Source organism: Gossypium hirsutum, chromosome D01 (assembly GCF_007990345.1).
Source record: "Gossypium hirsutum isolate 1008001.06 chromosome D01, Gossypium_hirsutum_v2.1, whole genome shotgun sequence".
Lineage (NCBI taxonomy): Eukaryota > Viridiplantae > Streptophyta > Magnoliopsida > Malvales > Malvaceae > Gossypium > Gossypium hirsutum.
In genome coordinates this window covers 27,271,164-27,286,568 of record NC_053437.1, presented here as the reverse complement: position 1 = coordinate 27,286,568, position 15,405 = coordinate 27,271,164, and the positions used below count along the sequence as shown (strand labels likewise).

The following is a 15,405-nucleotide window of genomic DNA, read 5'->3' as shown; positions in this document are numbered from 1 at the left end:
TGTTATAAAAACAAAAGAAAGAAGTTTACCTATTCAAAAAGAATATGAAACAATCCAATTATTAGATAAAGTCGTCATTAATAAACTCAAAGAACAAAGATACAAATACATCCATTTTGGATTAGTCCAGGTTGGAGTCAAACCTCTTAGTGTTGAAGCCACTAAAAATACCTCAATATTAGTAGTCTTAAGAGACCAAAGACACATCATGTTTAATGACTCATTATTAGGAACTATAGAAACAAGCCTATGTACTGGCCCAATACATTTTAATTGTTATCCAAATTTTATGGTTTCTTTGACTGATAAAAACATTTTACAATCTTTAACACTTCAAATACATACCCATAACTACAAAATGCTTCCAGGTACAGAAGTATTAACTTTGGTTTATAGACTCCATTTCAAAGCCATGTATTCTGTAGTTAATACCAAGGCTTTACTCCAAAGCCCAAAATGAGAAACCCTCTTAATAGAGACAGGCACCACAAGATCTCATACTACAATCCCCAGAACAATACAATGGCATGAGATAAACCTTCCTGATAAGTGGAAACTTGAAGGTGCTACAGACCCTGTGGCACCAACCCCCATAAGAAACACTTCATTAAGTGAAACTTCTCAGCACCAAGATGACACAGTTGAATTAAAATTCAATAGGCCACAAAGAATGCCTCCAAGACACTCATTCGAAATAGGAAGTACCAGCACAGCTTTTAGGAGGTTAAATATAGAAGAAAAGTCAAATCCAGAAACACAAACAGTAGATTTTAGGACAGCCAGAGCCTCTGTCTCTTCTATCCCAACAACATTTAGGACCAATTTACAAGGAATAGATAATTCCTCAAATATAGCTCAACCTATCTATGCCAGACAAGAAGAGAGTCCCCAAAATTCACCTAACATGTCACCAACTTATTCATCAATGACTAATAATGCAAGACAAAGAGAAAATTCAGAAATATTTGTTTTAGAAAAATTGTTTGAAATAAATAAAGAATGGTGTAGAAAGCACTTCTATTCCAACAAAAATAAGCAAAAAAGAGAAGATTACTTTAAAAATTATAATGATAAAAAAGAAAATATTCTTCAAGAATATTATAGATTTATGAATACTCATAAAGTCCATATAAAATTCTTTGAATGGTTTGAAGAATATTATTTAGGATCTGTTAATACAATAAGACATAATACTAGATGGCAAACTAATAAAGGAGAAGTTGAATCTCGACATCCCCCTTTAATGGAGGTTCAATATCTTCATAAGAATACTGGAATAAAAGCAAACCCTTTAAGAATGAGAGCTCCCGATGCAGGAGAACAAATCTCATCAAAAGATATCAAAATGATAGTAGAACAAAACAATTATACAAATATTAATCTTCATACAATAGGAAAACAATTAGATTATATTGAAAATTTGGTAGAAAGTCAACCAATCAAGAGAGAACCAGTAAAAGAGATAACCGAAAAAAGTTCCAAAGAACCAATATTCACACCTTATGAGATTCCAAAAGCTTTCCAAAAATCCCAAAATGATTTCCTAACAGAAATCCAAAATAGACTTAATGCTTTAGAAAACCATAAGTCTGAATTAATCGCCCCTGATACCCCAATACAAACCCAATATTCAGTAAATACATTACACCAATCCTCCCAATCTGACTCGGATCAGTCAGATGAACAACAAATTAACAAGATGGCTTGGAAAGAACCAAAAAGATTATATTATCCAAAAATTACTGCACCTGATCTTAACATAGAAGAAAAACCTGTTTTCCAAAATAAATACAATGCTAATACAATCTATGAATGGAATATAGATGGAATGTCCGAATATAATATTCTTACTTTATTACAACAAATGACAATGGTTTCAAATGTTTATAAAACCCGAAATCAAAATGGATTAATCAATGACCATGCTATAGCTAATCTTTTAGTTGTTGGATTTACTGCTCAATTAAAAGGATGGTGGGATCATGCACTGGCTAAAACCCAACAGGAAGAAATTTTAAAAGTAATAAAAAAAGATGACCAAGATAGAATTATTTTAGACGAACAAGGAAGAGAAATCCAAGATGCAGTAACAACTTTAATTTTCTCAATCTCTAAACACTTCATTGGAGATCCTTCTCATCTTAAAGATAGAAATTCAGAATTATTATCAAATTTAAAATGTAAAAAACTAACCGATTTTAAATGGTATAAAGATGTCTTTATGACTAGAGTCATGCAAAGATCTGATAACCAGCAACCATTTTGGAAAGAAAAATTTCTAGCAGGACTTCCCACATTATTAGGAGAAAAAGTTAGGAATCAAATAAGAGAAAATTACAAAGGTATTATTCCATATGAAAAGCTTACATATGGTGAACTAATTAGTTTCACCCAAAAGAAGGATTAAAAATTTGCCAAGATTTAAAATTACAGAAACAACTCAAGAAAGAAAGATATCAATGTAGAAAGGAATTAGGATCATTCTGCCACCAATTTGACATCAGGAATGAGCCTTCTTCTTCAAAAACATGTTGCCCTGAAAAGCCAAAAAATAGGAAAAAGAATATTTCAGAATATTATAAAAAACCTAAATATAAAAAATACAGAAAAGGGAAGAAACAACAAAAAACAGAAAACAAAATTGACAAAACAATAAATTGTTATAGATGTGGAAAACCAGGGCATATCTCAAAATATTGTAAAATCAAAAGAAAAATCAATAACTTAAATTTAGAAGAAGAGATAGAACAAAAATTAAATGAAATCCTATTAGAAACAACTTCTTCTGAAAATGATACATCTACTGAAACAGATGAATTACAAATAGACGAATTACATACAACATCCCAGTCTTCTGGAGATGAGAATGAACCTTCAATTAATATGCTAACTAAAGATCAAGAATTTATGATAGAAGTTATTGATAAAATTCAAGACCTAGAGCTTAAAAGAGAATACCTTTTGAAATTAAAATCCTCATTAAAAGATAAACCAGAAAAAGAAAAAGAAATCATTTCTAGTCAATCACAAATGTATAATATACAAGATATAATATTTAATAAATATGAAAAAATAAAACCAAGACAAATTACAAACACTGAATTACAGTTGGAAATAAAACAGATTAAATCAGAACTTTCTCAGCTTAAAATAGAACAACAAGAAATGAAGGAACAAATTAGATCCTTAAAACACGAAACCTCAGAAAAAAGTTCATCAGAAACTGAACCTGAACCTGAAGAAAATACACAAGAATATATGATAGTTCTAACTGAAGTATCTATTCAAAGATATTTAATAAAAATAAATATTGTCATAAATAATGAATTTCAATTAGAAACAACAGCCCTTTTTGATACAGGAGCGGACCAAAACTGCATTAGAGAAGGAATAATTCCAACAAAATATTATAATAAAACATCAGAATCTCTTAAGGCTGCAAATGGTAAAAAATTAAAAATTACTTACAAAATTCCCAATGCAGAAATATCCAACAAAGGTATAAAATATCAAACATGTTTTTTAATGGTAAAAGATATTACCCAAGATGTCAATTAGGAACCCCATTCATATCCTTACTCAAACCTTATAAAGTAACAAATAATTCTATCTCCACTAAAGTTTTAAATATTAAGGTAGAATTTACTTTTGTAGAAAAACCGAAAATAAGAAACCTCAACCTATTAAAATCTTTATCCATTCATAATGGACAAATTAATAATTTAATTAATTACAAACAGAAGCAAATCTCTTTTCTAAAAGAAGAAATATGTTTTAAAAAATTAAATGAACAATTAAGAAAAAGAGAAATACAAAAAAGAATAGATCAAATCAAAAAGGAAATAGAATCAACAATTTGCTCTGACATTCCTAATGCCTTTTGGAATAGAAAGAAACATGAAGTAACATTACCATACGAAAACGATTTTGATGAAAGACAAATATCCAAAAAAGCAAGACCAATACAAATGAACAAAGAAATGGAAGAATTTTGTAGAAAAGAAATACAAGACCTTCTTAATAAAAATTAATTAGAAAGAGCAGTTCCCCTTGGAGTTGTTCAGCATTTTATGTAATAAAAAATGCAGAACTTGAAAGAGGAATGCCAAGATTAGTAATTAATTACAAACCTCTCAATCAAGCCTTAAAATGGATTAGATACCCAATACCAAATAAGAAAGATTTGCTACAAAAACTTTGTAATGCAAATATTTTCTCAAAATTTGATATGAAATCCGGATTTTGGCAAATCCAAATAAAAGAAGAAGAAAGATATAAAACAGCATTTACTGTACCATTTGGACAATATGAATGGAATGTAATGCCTTTTGGGTTAAAAAATGCTCCATCTGAGTTCGAAATAATAATGAATGATATTTTTTACCAATATTCTCAATTCACAATAGTATACATCGATGATGTATTAGTATTTTCAGAAAATTTAGAAAAACACTTTAAACATATATCAATCTTTATAAAAGTCATAAGAAATAATGGTTTAGTAGTTTCTAAATCCAAAATAAGTTTATTCCAAACCAAAGTAAGGTTTTTAGGTCATTACATTACCCAAGGAACCATTACCCCAATAGAACGATCTATAGAATTTGCTAGCAAATTCCCAGACCAAATTCTTGATAAAGTCCAATTACAAAGGTTCTTAGGAAGCCTCAATTATGTTATAGACTTTTATCCAGGTCTTAGCAAATTATGTAAACCATTATATGATAGACTCAAAAAGAATCCACAACCTTTGACAAAAAACCATACCAATATTATCACCCAAATCAAAAAACAAATCACTAAGCTTCCTTGTTTATATTTAGCTGATCCAAATGCCCCCAAGATAGTTGAAACAGATGCTTCTGAAATAGGGTATGGTGGGATCCTAAAACAAGTTAAAGGAGGAAAAGAGCAAGTAGTCCAGTTTACTTCCAGACACTGGAATCCTACTCAGCAAAATTATAGTACTATTAAAAAAGAAATTTTATCAATTGTTTTATGCATTACAAAATTCCAAAGTGATTTATTAAATCAAAAATTCCTTTTGCGAATCGATTGCAAATCAGCAAAAGAAGTTTTACAAAAAGATGTTCAAAACATTGCCTCAAAACAGATTTTTGCAAGATGGCAGCCAATTTTGAGCATATTTGATTTTGATATTGAATACATCAAAGGAGAAACTAATTCTTTGCCTGATTTTCTCACCAGAGAGTTTCTTCAAAAATGCCCCCCAAACTCCGAGACAATGGAAAAGGGAAAATAGAAGAATCATCCAAAACCCAAATCACATCAAAACCAATTAAAACATGGTATGAAATTTGCCATGAAGAAGATGAGAAATCATCATCATCGTCAAAATCCTCCAAAAATACAATAATTCAAGATGCACAAGATCCAAATGAGATTGGTTCTCAAATCAAAAAATGGATTGAGTCCCTATCTCAATCTCCAGAAGTAGCATTGGCCTTTTCGCAAATGAAAGAGGAAACTCCTCTCAAACAAATTGCTGCTGAAGCAGCAAAGGTTTCAAAAATAAAGAGATTGTTTTACACAAACCAAAATCTCTTAAAAATATTTTAAAAGAGACTTCTCTCCAAGAGGTTTTTCCAAAAGAGATAGCAGTATCTTCACAAACTGTTACACAAAAATCTTCACAATATTTTCCAAACAAATATTTTGAAAAAATTCTTGTTATGGAGGAAGAATTTTCAGAAAAACCTCCACATATACTGGCAAAAGAACTTTTCAATGGATGGCATTTCAAACCATTGGATTCTCAAAAACCCCAACAGTATTATGAAAATATACTGGTCCAAACTGGATCTGTTTTGTTCAAACATTACACAGATCCAAAAGATCCAAATTTTATTACCCATTCAACAGCCCAAATATTAAAAATTCTTCGACCAAGAGATTGGAGTGAAAACCCAAATGCTCCAAAGAAATTCCCAGCCAAATTTACCACCAAAATAGACCATTACCCATATTTTACATATTGGGATTACCAAATGGCATGGTACAATGCCTTTTTAATGAACAACCAACACATGAGACATTCGTGGCTCATATATTTCAAATATGGCACCCAATTCAAATTCCCAAACTGGTTCCAAGAGTGGTGGAATTGGTATGGACCATCATCCTTTGAGATACTACCAGAAAAAATTCAAAACTTATGGCCCAAATTCTTTGACAAATTTCATCCTGAACCAGATCAAAAACACATTTACAGGACAATCCATTTTTTCTCAAAACTATGCATTTACTGGATTGTCTCATGGAATTATTCTTATGAGCAAGACCAACACACTGGAATTCCATTATTAGTTCGCAATTACAGGACTAAATGGTGGGACAAATTTAATGATGAGAAATATGATTCAAAATATTTGGATAATTTTTTCAACAAGAATCCAAGATTATGTAAGTCTGCAGCCCCGGATCAAACCACAGCAAAATTTCTTCAAACAAAGTCAACAGCCAGTGCAATGTTAGCTCAAGCCAAGACAAAAAAAGAATACAAAAAACTCATGGCTGAAATGCTCAGCTCATTGGACTCCGAATCTGAAGATGAATCTCCGGCATCCTCAATCAAAACGGTGGATCTTGCAGATGATACCACTTCGGTAACCATCACCAGGTCCAAAAAGAAATAATACATGAACAGGAGAGATTCCCTGCAAGAAATGATGTGAACAGGAGAGGTTCCTTGCAACAAAATAATGCGTGAACAGGAGAGATTCCCTGCAAGAAATGATGTGAACAGTAAAGATTCCCTGCAACAAAATAATGCGTGAACAGGAGAGATTCCCTGCAAGAAATGATGTGAACAGGAAAGATTCCCTGCAATAGAATAATACGTGAACAGGAAATATTCCCTGCAAGAAAAGACAAGTGAATAGTTATGTAATTTGTATTTTGTAACCAGAGAATATATTCTCTGAAAATTTATTTTCAAAAGTTTCAAATGTAATGATTAAACGATTTAGATGATGTAAGGAGAGAATAGCCCTCTATAAAATGCTATCAGTTTGTGAATGGAAGGCAGAACTCGTTTTTACCTATTTGAGTTGTTTCTCCAAAAAGTTTCTCAAAGTTTCTCAAGACATTTAAGTTTTCAAAAATTTAGTTTTTAAATTTCCAAATTTTCAAATTAAGTTTTCAAACTTAATTAAATTTCCAAATTTACGAGACATTTTTTTAATATGGTTTCAATATTTTAAAAAAAATAATAATCTTTTTGATAATATTGATGTGAATCGATAGTTTTTTTATGATTTATCTTTTGGTAATATATTTTCTTGATTAGAGGTTGATAAGAATATTTAAAATGGTTTTATAACCATAAGAGTTAGGTGAGATGGCAAAGGTCTCTCTTATCTTAACTAGTAGTTGAGAGTTTGATCCTCGTCCTAGGTATAGAGCAGCTTTAAAAACTTGTGGCTAGCATCTACCCTTTTACTGGGTTTACAGAATGCGGAAGATTAATTATTGGATTTACCCAAGCAAATACTTTGAGAATAAAAAAAATGGTTTTTATCATCTTCTAATTTTTTTTAAAAATTTGCTTCATTTATTTGTTTCTTAAATTTTATATTTTTGTATTATAATATACATTTATTTTGCAAATAATTACATTGGTTATTTGTCATAAAATGGTATGAGATATTTTATTAAATTGTTATTTGATTAACTTTTTATTCTAGTTATATTTAATTGTTTTGATTACAATTTTTAAATTATTCTTATTGTTGATTGTACTTCAAATATTTCTATTTGATTTAATTATGAAAGGTGTATTTGCTACTTTTTAAATATTTGATTAAATTATAATTTTTTATATTTATATTTATATATATAAATAAATATAGATTTTACAATTAAGTAATTGTATTGAAAATTTTGAATCATTGCCAATCATAGAAAATAAATATGTGAATAGGTAGTAGGCGAAAAAAGGAAAGGCAAAATAGTTGGAAGCAATGCAAGAAAGGAATGGTTGGATTGAATTGAATCGAATCTTGAATAACTTTAAAATATTTTAGTATGGAAATTTTTATATTAAAATTTATATATTTATATTGAAATAGTCAATGCATTCAAGTCCAATTTTAATTAATTTTACTCTTAAAAGAGATGGTGAAAGAAGAAATTTTCTTTTTTATGAAAATGCTCGTTTTGGTAGCATAAAAAGTGTGGATGATAGTGTAGAAATACTTTCAACTCAATTTTATTGGAGGTGATTTGCAAAATTATGAATTCATAAGTTTCTAATCAATAGTAAACTGCTACGTCATTCGAATTTAAAAAATTATTATTTTTCTCTCTTTTTGCTTTTTCTTTCTTTTTTCTTCTTTTATAGTGTCGGGCAATATCAACAATGCTCAAATTTTGACCTTCTGAGGTCGAGATATTAGCAATTAATTTTGTTTTCAAACTTCACCACCTATTTGCTTGACTTGATGAGATCGAAAAGGTTATTTCATCAATCAAACTAATTTTTTTAGAATCGAACCGGCCGGTCAAGCCGACTAGATCAAGAATCAATTAGGGTACTAGTTCAAAGATAAGAATTGAATCGATTGACCCGCAAACCAATACAAATAGATTAAACCAAGCTACAAAAAACCAGTTGAACTGATTTTCTTTAGTTTTAAAATATTTTTATTTTATTAATTTTTTAATAATTTATTTGATCGAACCAGAGGAACTGATCAAACTAGAAGAACTGATCAAGCCAGGAACGGGTGGACGGATTGGTTAGATTATTGGTTAGTTTTCAAGAAAGAAAAAGAAAAAGAAAATATATATAATAGTTCTTATCTTTTTTGCCACATGTCCATTTTAATTGGTTATTTTTACAAAAAAGTATACTTAAAGGTTTAACTAACAATTGAACTAATTGAACTAAAAGAGGTATCAACTTGGGAAAAATAACAGTTTAGGTACCACTTATGACCAGAAAAATGTTTAGGTACCAAATTAAAAAAAAATGCATAGTTTAGATGCCAATTTGTTGGTTAAGCCTTTTTCCCAAATAAACTTAATGGTTCAACTAACGTTTGACTAACAAAGATACCAACTTTGGAAAAAAATAGTTTGTACCACTTATGAAAAAAAAAATTAGGTACCAAGAAGAAAAAAAAGAGAAAGAAAGAGTATAGTTTAAGTACCAATTTATGGGTTAAATTATTTTAAAATATTAAATATCTAAATAAAATCATATACACTTTAGATAATAGTTTTTTTTTTCATTCTTAATCATTTTTGTTTATAAATCCAACCAAAGTTAATTAATGGAATTTAAATATTTATTATTTAATAAAAAATAGGTGATGGGTGTGGAATCCACCAAAAATAAATTTTTTATGTTTAAAATTGAAAATTAAATTTGTAATATTGGGAGTAGGGTCAATCTCACAAAGACTGAGTTGATCAATTTTATTATATTTTACAACCAAGAATTATACTAATCTGCGAAATTAAAGAAGGGGATTAAATTTGAATATAAAATAAATAAATAAAATTAAATAAAAATAGAATCACAATAAAAATATGCAAACAAAAATAGATTTGAACAAACCAATAATTTGAAAGCTTCTACTTCAGGCAAGATTTTGACTCCGGCATCAAGCTGATTCCGAGCAATGTATTTTATCCTCCAATCAATAAGTTAGTTATAGTGATCAATGAATAACCTCAAACTCTAGCCATTTCGTATGTAAATTAACTTCGGGAACAATCCGACAACTAACCCTTACCAAGCGAATAACCTTGAAATCAGCTTCCACGCTTTAATTTCTTAGTAGCCTTGCGAACTAGAAAAACTCGGCTCAAATTAACTGCCTCAACTGCGTGATCATTTAAACTTGATCGTTAACTCTCTTGACAGATCCAACTACTCACTCAATTGGTCAAATCAATTTGTTCTTTGGTGAACCAAATATGACAATTATGAATCATACCAATTTACCAACTATGTCTTACAACACTAAACCAAGGGGATTTTCTCAATTTTAATACTAAAACGACATTGCAAGATGATAGAATCTATCTCCTGAATCGAAAAATTAATAAGTGGGATTTCGAATTCTCATAATTCAAATACCAGATTAATTCTCAATCTAAAGCTAGAATCAAATTTAGCTACCCGTAATTTGAAGAACACAAAGAAAATAGTGCAAAGAATAATAATAATAATAACAATAATAATAACAATAATAAAAAAATACTTGCTCCTTAAAATAAATCTAGTCCTCATAAATCTCTTAAAAAGATGTATTTTAAAATAGAATAATAAGAAAAACAATTATTAAAACAAAATATTTCTAAAAAATCCACAAGTCTTATGCATTACTCTAGCTTTCATGTAAAATGTTTCTATGTAATTCACTTTTAACTTATTCTCTCAAAATTAATAAAACTCATATCCAAAGTTAAATAAAATAAATAGTAAAAATACGTTAGTTAAGCACATTATCAAATTCCTCCCCCTTTCCCACTTAGCCAAGGTTTGCCTTCAATTATCACAATCCCTAATCCAATCAAGCAAATAAACGTTAGTAGCAATTCTAATCCTATAACTATCTTCTCAAAGGAAATACATCGATTCATAATTCAATTAACTGCACAACTATTAAATCATTTCAGAATTAGGGATCCTTAAGATTTATTTATGCTAAATTGTCAAGACACTGAAATTAACCAAAATTCACCACCATAAACAACCCTTTGTCCAATTTCCTTGTGTTCATTTTTTTCTAATGCAAGGCTTATCTAGAGTGTCACGAGATCTTTTTATGCGAAGAAGTATAACAACCCAAGCATCCCACCCTAGTTATTCAATCTGTCACATCTTTAGATGGCTATTAGCTGTACTCATAATTGTCAATATTAGCGGAATAAGTGAATAGCTTAGAACGTCACTCAATCTTTTGATGCGAAGACAAATAACAACTCAAGCACCAAATTTTGATTACTCAACTGATCATAATTCTAAGAATTTACTCATAATCTAAACAAATAGCGAAGTATTTATTGAATCACAATTTTTTCGATTTTTTCAAAATTTTCAATTTTTTTTGAACACAAAATAATAAGAAAGAGTACTTAGTGAAAAATTCATGCAAACTATGTATTTCTATCAATTTAGCAAAAATCAACATCATGGAGCATTTAATATTGCATACAATTTTATCTCAAATAATTATCCAAATCTTGTTGGATCCAATGCCCTAAGTGTAGTGTATTCGTTTGTAAACTTGTATTTTTTCAAACAGATTAATTTAATAAAATTATTCATGAATTACATTAATACCATTTGTATATTATCCTCAATGGTTTTTGCATGCAAAGCAAAATGGAAGTAAATATTAGCTCATTTGTTATCTAATATTTAATTAATACTAAGTGGTATTACATGGTCAAATCGTAATACGGAAAGACAACTTATATTAGTAGATGATCTTAAATATGTCATTAGTCTAATCGAAAATGAACAAACTGATTAAAATTAATATGTCATCTATCAAGTCCAATTGGGAAGATGTTTTGTCTTGAGCATCGGAGCGGATGACTCCCAAAAGATAGAAACATAGATGTGATTGACTAGAATGACAGTACATCAGATAAGACCTAAGAAGAATAGATCCTAAAACTCTTTGCGGATTTATTCATTTGTGAGGTTCATAGTGTGGCATACATTAAGCTTGAGTGGATGATGGACCATGTATAAGTGAGTCGTATACTTTGATGTAAGTAAAAACCTGAGTTCAAATAGATAAAGAACCAAAAACTGGTGCATTGGGTAATTGAGAATAAGGATACAAACACATTCCAAACATCTTGGCCAAAAGCCTAAACACATAATCTCACTAAACATGTTAGTTATTTATTTCATGTAAATATCAAGAATAAGGATGAGCTCATCAAGAGTCAAGTTCCATGTATTTCATATATATATATTGTACTACCTAATTTTAGCCCGGGCCCATGCAGATTAAATAAATAAAAAAATAAAAACCAAATAAAATAAAATAATAGTCCAAAAACAATAGTGTCTAGTATTACAAATCCCAAATACCTACAGCAAACCCGTATGGCCCAACAATTAAAGCCAAACCTAATTTAGTCTAAATTACACTAGCCTATTTAACCCAAATACCAGACCCAAACCATGAACCCAGTTAAGCCCAAATCAAAACGGTCCGAATTCCAGAAATCCCTAGGGGTTTCTGGAAAACACTTGTGCCTCAGCCCTAGCAGCTTTCTGCCCTTGCGCCGTAGCCGAACCAGATCCCTGCGCTTGTTGCGCCTCCGCGCCAAGTCCACACGCGCCTTCTCCAGGCTTTACCTGCAACAACCAACACCAACAAACAACAACAGAAAATAGAAGCAAAAAAAAAAAAGAATAATAGAATAGGAAAATATTTTTTGTAATTTTCATTCTATATTCAGCTATAAAAAGCGGATTTGTTTCTGTAAATGGGGCTTTCTTTTTTTACGCATATTGAATACAAACAAGAAAGAGAAGAAAAAAGTTTTTTTGGAAGGTGATTTTCTCCGTCGTTTTTTTCTCTTTTCTTTTTGATTTCTTGGATTCTTTGTTTCTTTTATACACCAAACAAAAATAAAAGGAAGAAAAGGCTAAGAGGAGAGTGGTTTACCTATTAGCCGAATCATCGTTTGCTCCGTTGCGATCGGAGTTGAGCGAGAATTTGGGGATGAACAAAATGCGGCGGATGGTTTTTCTTTTTTTCTGAAGGCTGTTGTAAATGAAGTTAATGTGTGTTTAGGGTTTTCGGTAGCTTTTATCCAATATATAAAACGACACCGTTTGAGGCCGGACTCTGTGGCTCCAAAACGGTGCCGTATTGGCATTGATCCGATGATCCGACCCGATTCGAGAAAAAGGATCCGCGTGTATTATACTAATGGTTTATTTTCACATTGAATCCTCCTATTTTCTCAATTTGTTTTGATTTAATCCCTTTCAGTTTTTTTTAATTTCGGCCATATAGGTTTATTTTGTTTTCAATTTCATCCTCTCATTAGTTGAGGAGACATACGTCCAAAACGACGTTGTTTTTAATGATCTGACCTGGTTTCCTAGACTGGTGCACTTAATTGCTGCATTAGTCCCTTCAATTTCAAACAAATTTCAAATAGGTTCTCTTTTATTTTATTTATTTTCAATGTTGTTTCATTTTGGCCCATACTACTGCAATGCTTTTTGAATGATAGGGAATATTGTCTATTTGGTCCCCTATGAAATACGCGTGTTTCATTTTGGCTCCTTAATTATATTTTGTTTTTGTTTTTCCCTTATGATTTTGTTTTGAATCCGGTTTAATCCATAATCCAATATATTCATTTTCTAAAAATTTTATTTCGATTTTGTTGTCTTTGGTATATATATATTTATTTATAAACCTAGCATTATTTTAGTATTTAAGTTTTAATATGGTTTTAAAGTTTATCATTAGAATTACTTAAAATATAATATGCTATTATTTTAAATTAATATTATCTAAATTTATCATACATATACTATTATAAAGTTTTCTTTTCATTTTGTATGTATCATTTATTTAAATTAGCATATGTATATATATTTTGAGTTTCTTTTCAGGTAATATTTACTTGAAAATTCATTTATATATTATTATTTCATATAGTATTCATTTCTAACTTTTTGATATATTTCAATATTCATTTTATTTATTTGAAAACTTGTTACATTTTATTTATATTGTTTCGCTTAGCTTTTCTTCCAAAATCGATGATTAACTCATTTAGTTGTTGAATGTTGATATTTGTGTTCGCATGATGTGTGTTGGATATTATTGCCCGCCTATTTATTATATTATTTATTAGTATTTATTGGTTATTGATGATTATTAGTGTATACTTTGGCTTATTAATTATTGCTTCGTATTGTACATTATTATTCCATTGCGCTCTATTCGCTCAAAAGATTGCGTTTAATATGGTTTAAGTTTTGAAATTATTTTTCAAGATAACGTAATACTCGGTATTTGAGATCTTCGAGAGGATTGAGCCCTAACGTATTGGGTTCTAATTTTCCTCGTTGAGTCTAAATAATCGAGAATATTCTTTAATCAAAACACATAAATAAAAAGCTCATTCTCGGGAATTTGATACGTTGTGACCTAACGCATTGGATATGACATGTTGTTTTCTTGAGATGAAGATTTTCTTTTTCTCTAAAAAAAATAAAGGCAATATTTGGTATTTAGGAATTTTGGAAAATTGAACCCTAACTTACTGGGTTTTGATTTCTTATTTGACCCAAATAACTGAATATCCTTCTCAAATTTAAATGCATGAGTTTTTAAAGTTAAAAGATAAACTTAATTTCGAAGATTAAATTGTTGCACCCTAACTCACTGAGTATAAAAATTTATCTCTTTGAAATGAGTATATCTTATCATCCAATTCGGTTTGTTCAAATTTTCTTTTCAAAGGATTGTATTTTAAAATCTTTTTAAATTCTCAATACTAAGACATTAAACAATCAATTCAGTACCAATTTTTGGGCGTTGCGAGGGTGTTAACCCTTCCTCGTGCGTAACCGACTCCCGAACTAGTTTTCTCAACATTTGTAGACCTAAAATCGTTTTCAAGGTGAACTGATCACACCTCAATAAAATATCAGTGGCGACTCCATTTCTATGTTTAAAAGTCGATCCCCGTTTTTTCAAGTAAAAATGGTTTCGACATATATATATACATATATATAATGGTAACGATTGAATTTGGATTCATATGTTCTCATGTCAGGATTTTCCCCGTTGAATCATTTAAAATATCGATGGATACACGTGTAATGGCCCAAATTTAAGGTTATCGGAATAGAGGTTTCGTAACCACAAATTTGATTTAAAGAGAAATTATTATTAATTTTTATGATTTATCGAGTGATTAGATATAAGTATTAGAGTATTGATAAGAAATTTTATTGATTGCATGCCTAAATTGCCTATTAGGACTTAATTGCAAAAGTGGGTAAATATGAGTTTTAGATGATAAAGGATTTATTTGAAGTGCATAATCAAAGTAGAGGTCCTTAAATAGTAATTAGACCATAAAATTTCCATGGACAAAAATAGGCATGCATAGATAAAAATAACTAAAGTTTTATTGAAGGGTATTTTAGTAAATGAATAATAAAAAGAATAAAAAGGGAAAAAGATGGAAAAAATATCATCTTCTCCATAGCTTGTTGCCGAATTTGGAAAGACACCATAGCTAGGGTTTTCACACTTTTTCAAGCTCATAGTAAGTGATTCTGAGCCCCGTTTTTAATGCTTTTTGCGTTTTTGAGATCCCGGTAGCTTAATTTAGCTTATTCTAACAATAATTTAACCTAGGGTTTATATTTGG

General features: G+C 29.8%; 1 long non-coding RNA gene across 1 annotated transcript; it reads right to left on the bottom strand.

The window, feature by feature from the left end:
- Positions 1-12,007: 12,007 nt before the first annotated feature.
- Positions 12,008-12,900, bottom strand: LOC107921076 (uncharacterized). Its single transcript, XR_001690923.2, has 2 exons — positions 12,666-12,900; positions 12,008-12,352 (listed from the first exon to the last, which is right to left on the bottom strand). It is a non-coding gene; the product is annotated as an uncharacterized lncRNA (long non-coding RNA).
- Between the last annotated feature and the right edge of the window lie 2,505 nt (positions 12,901-15,405).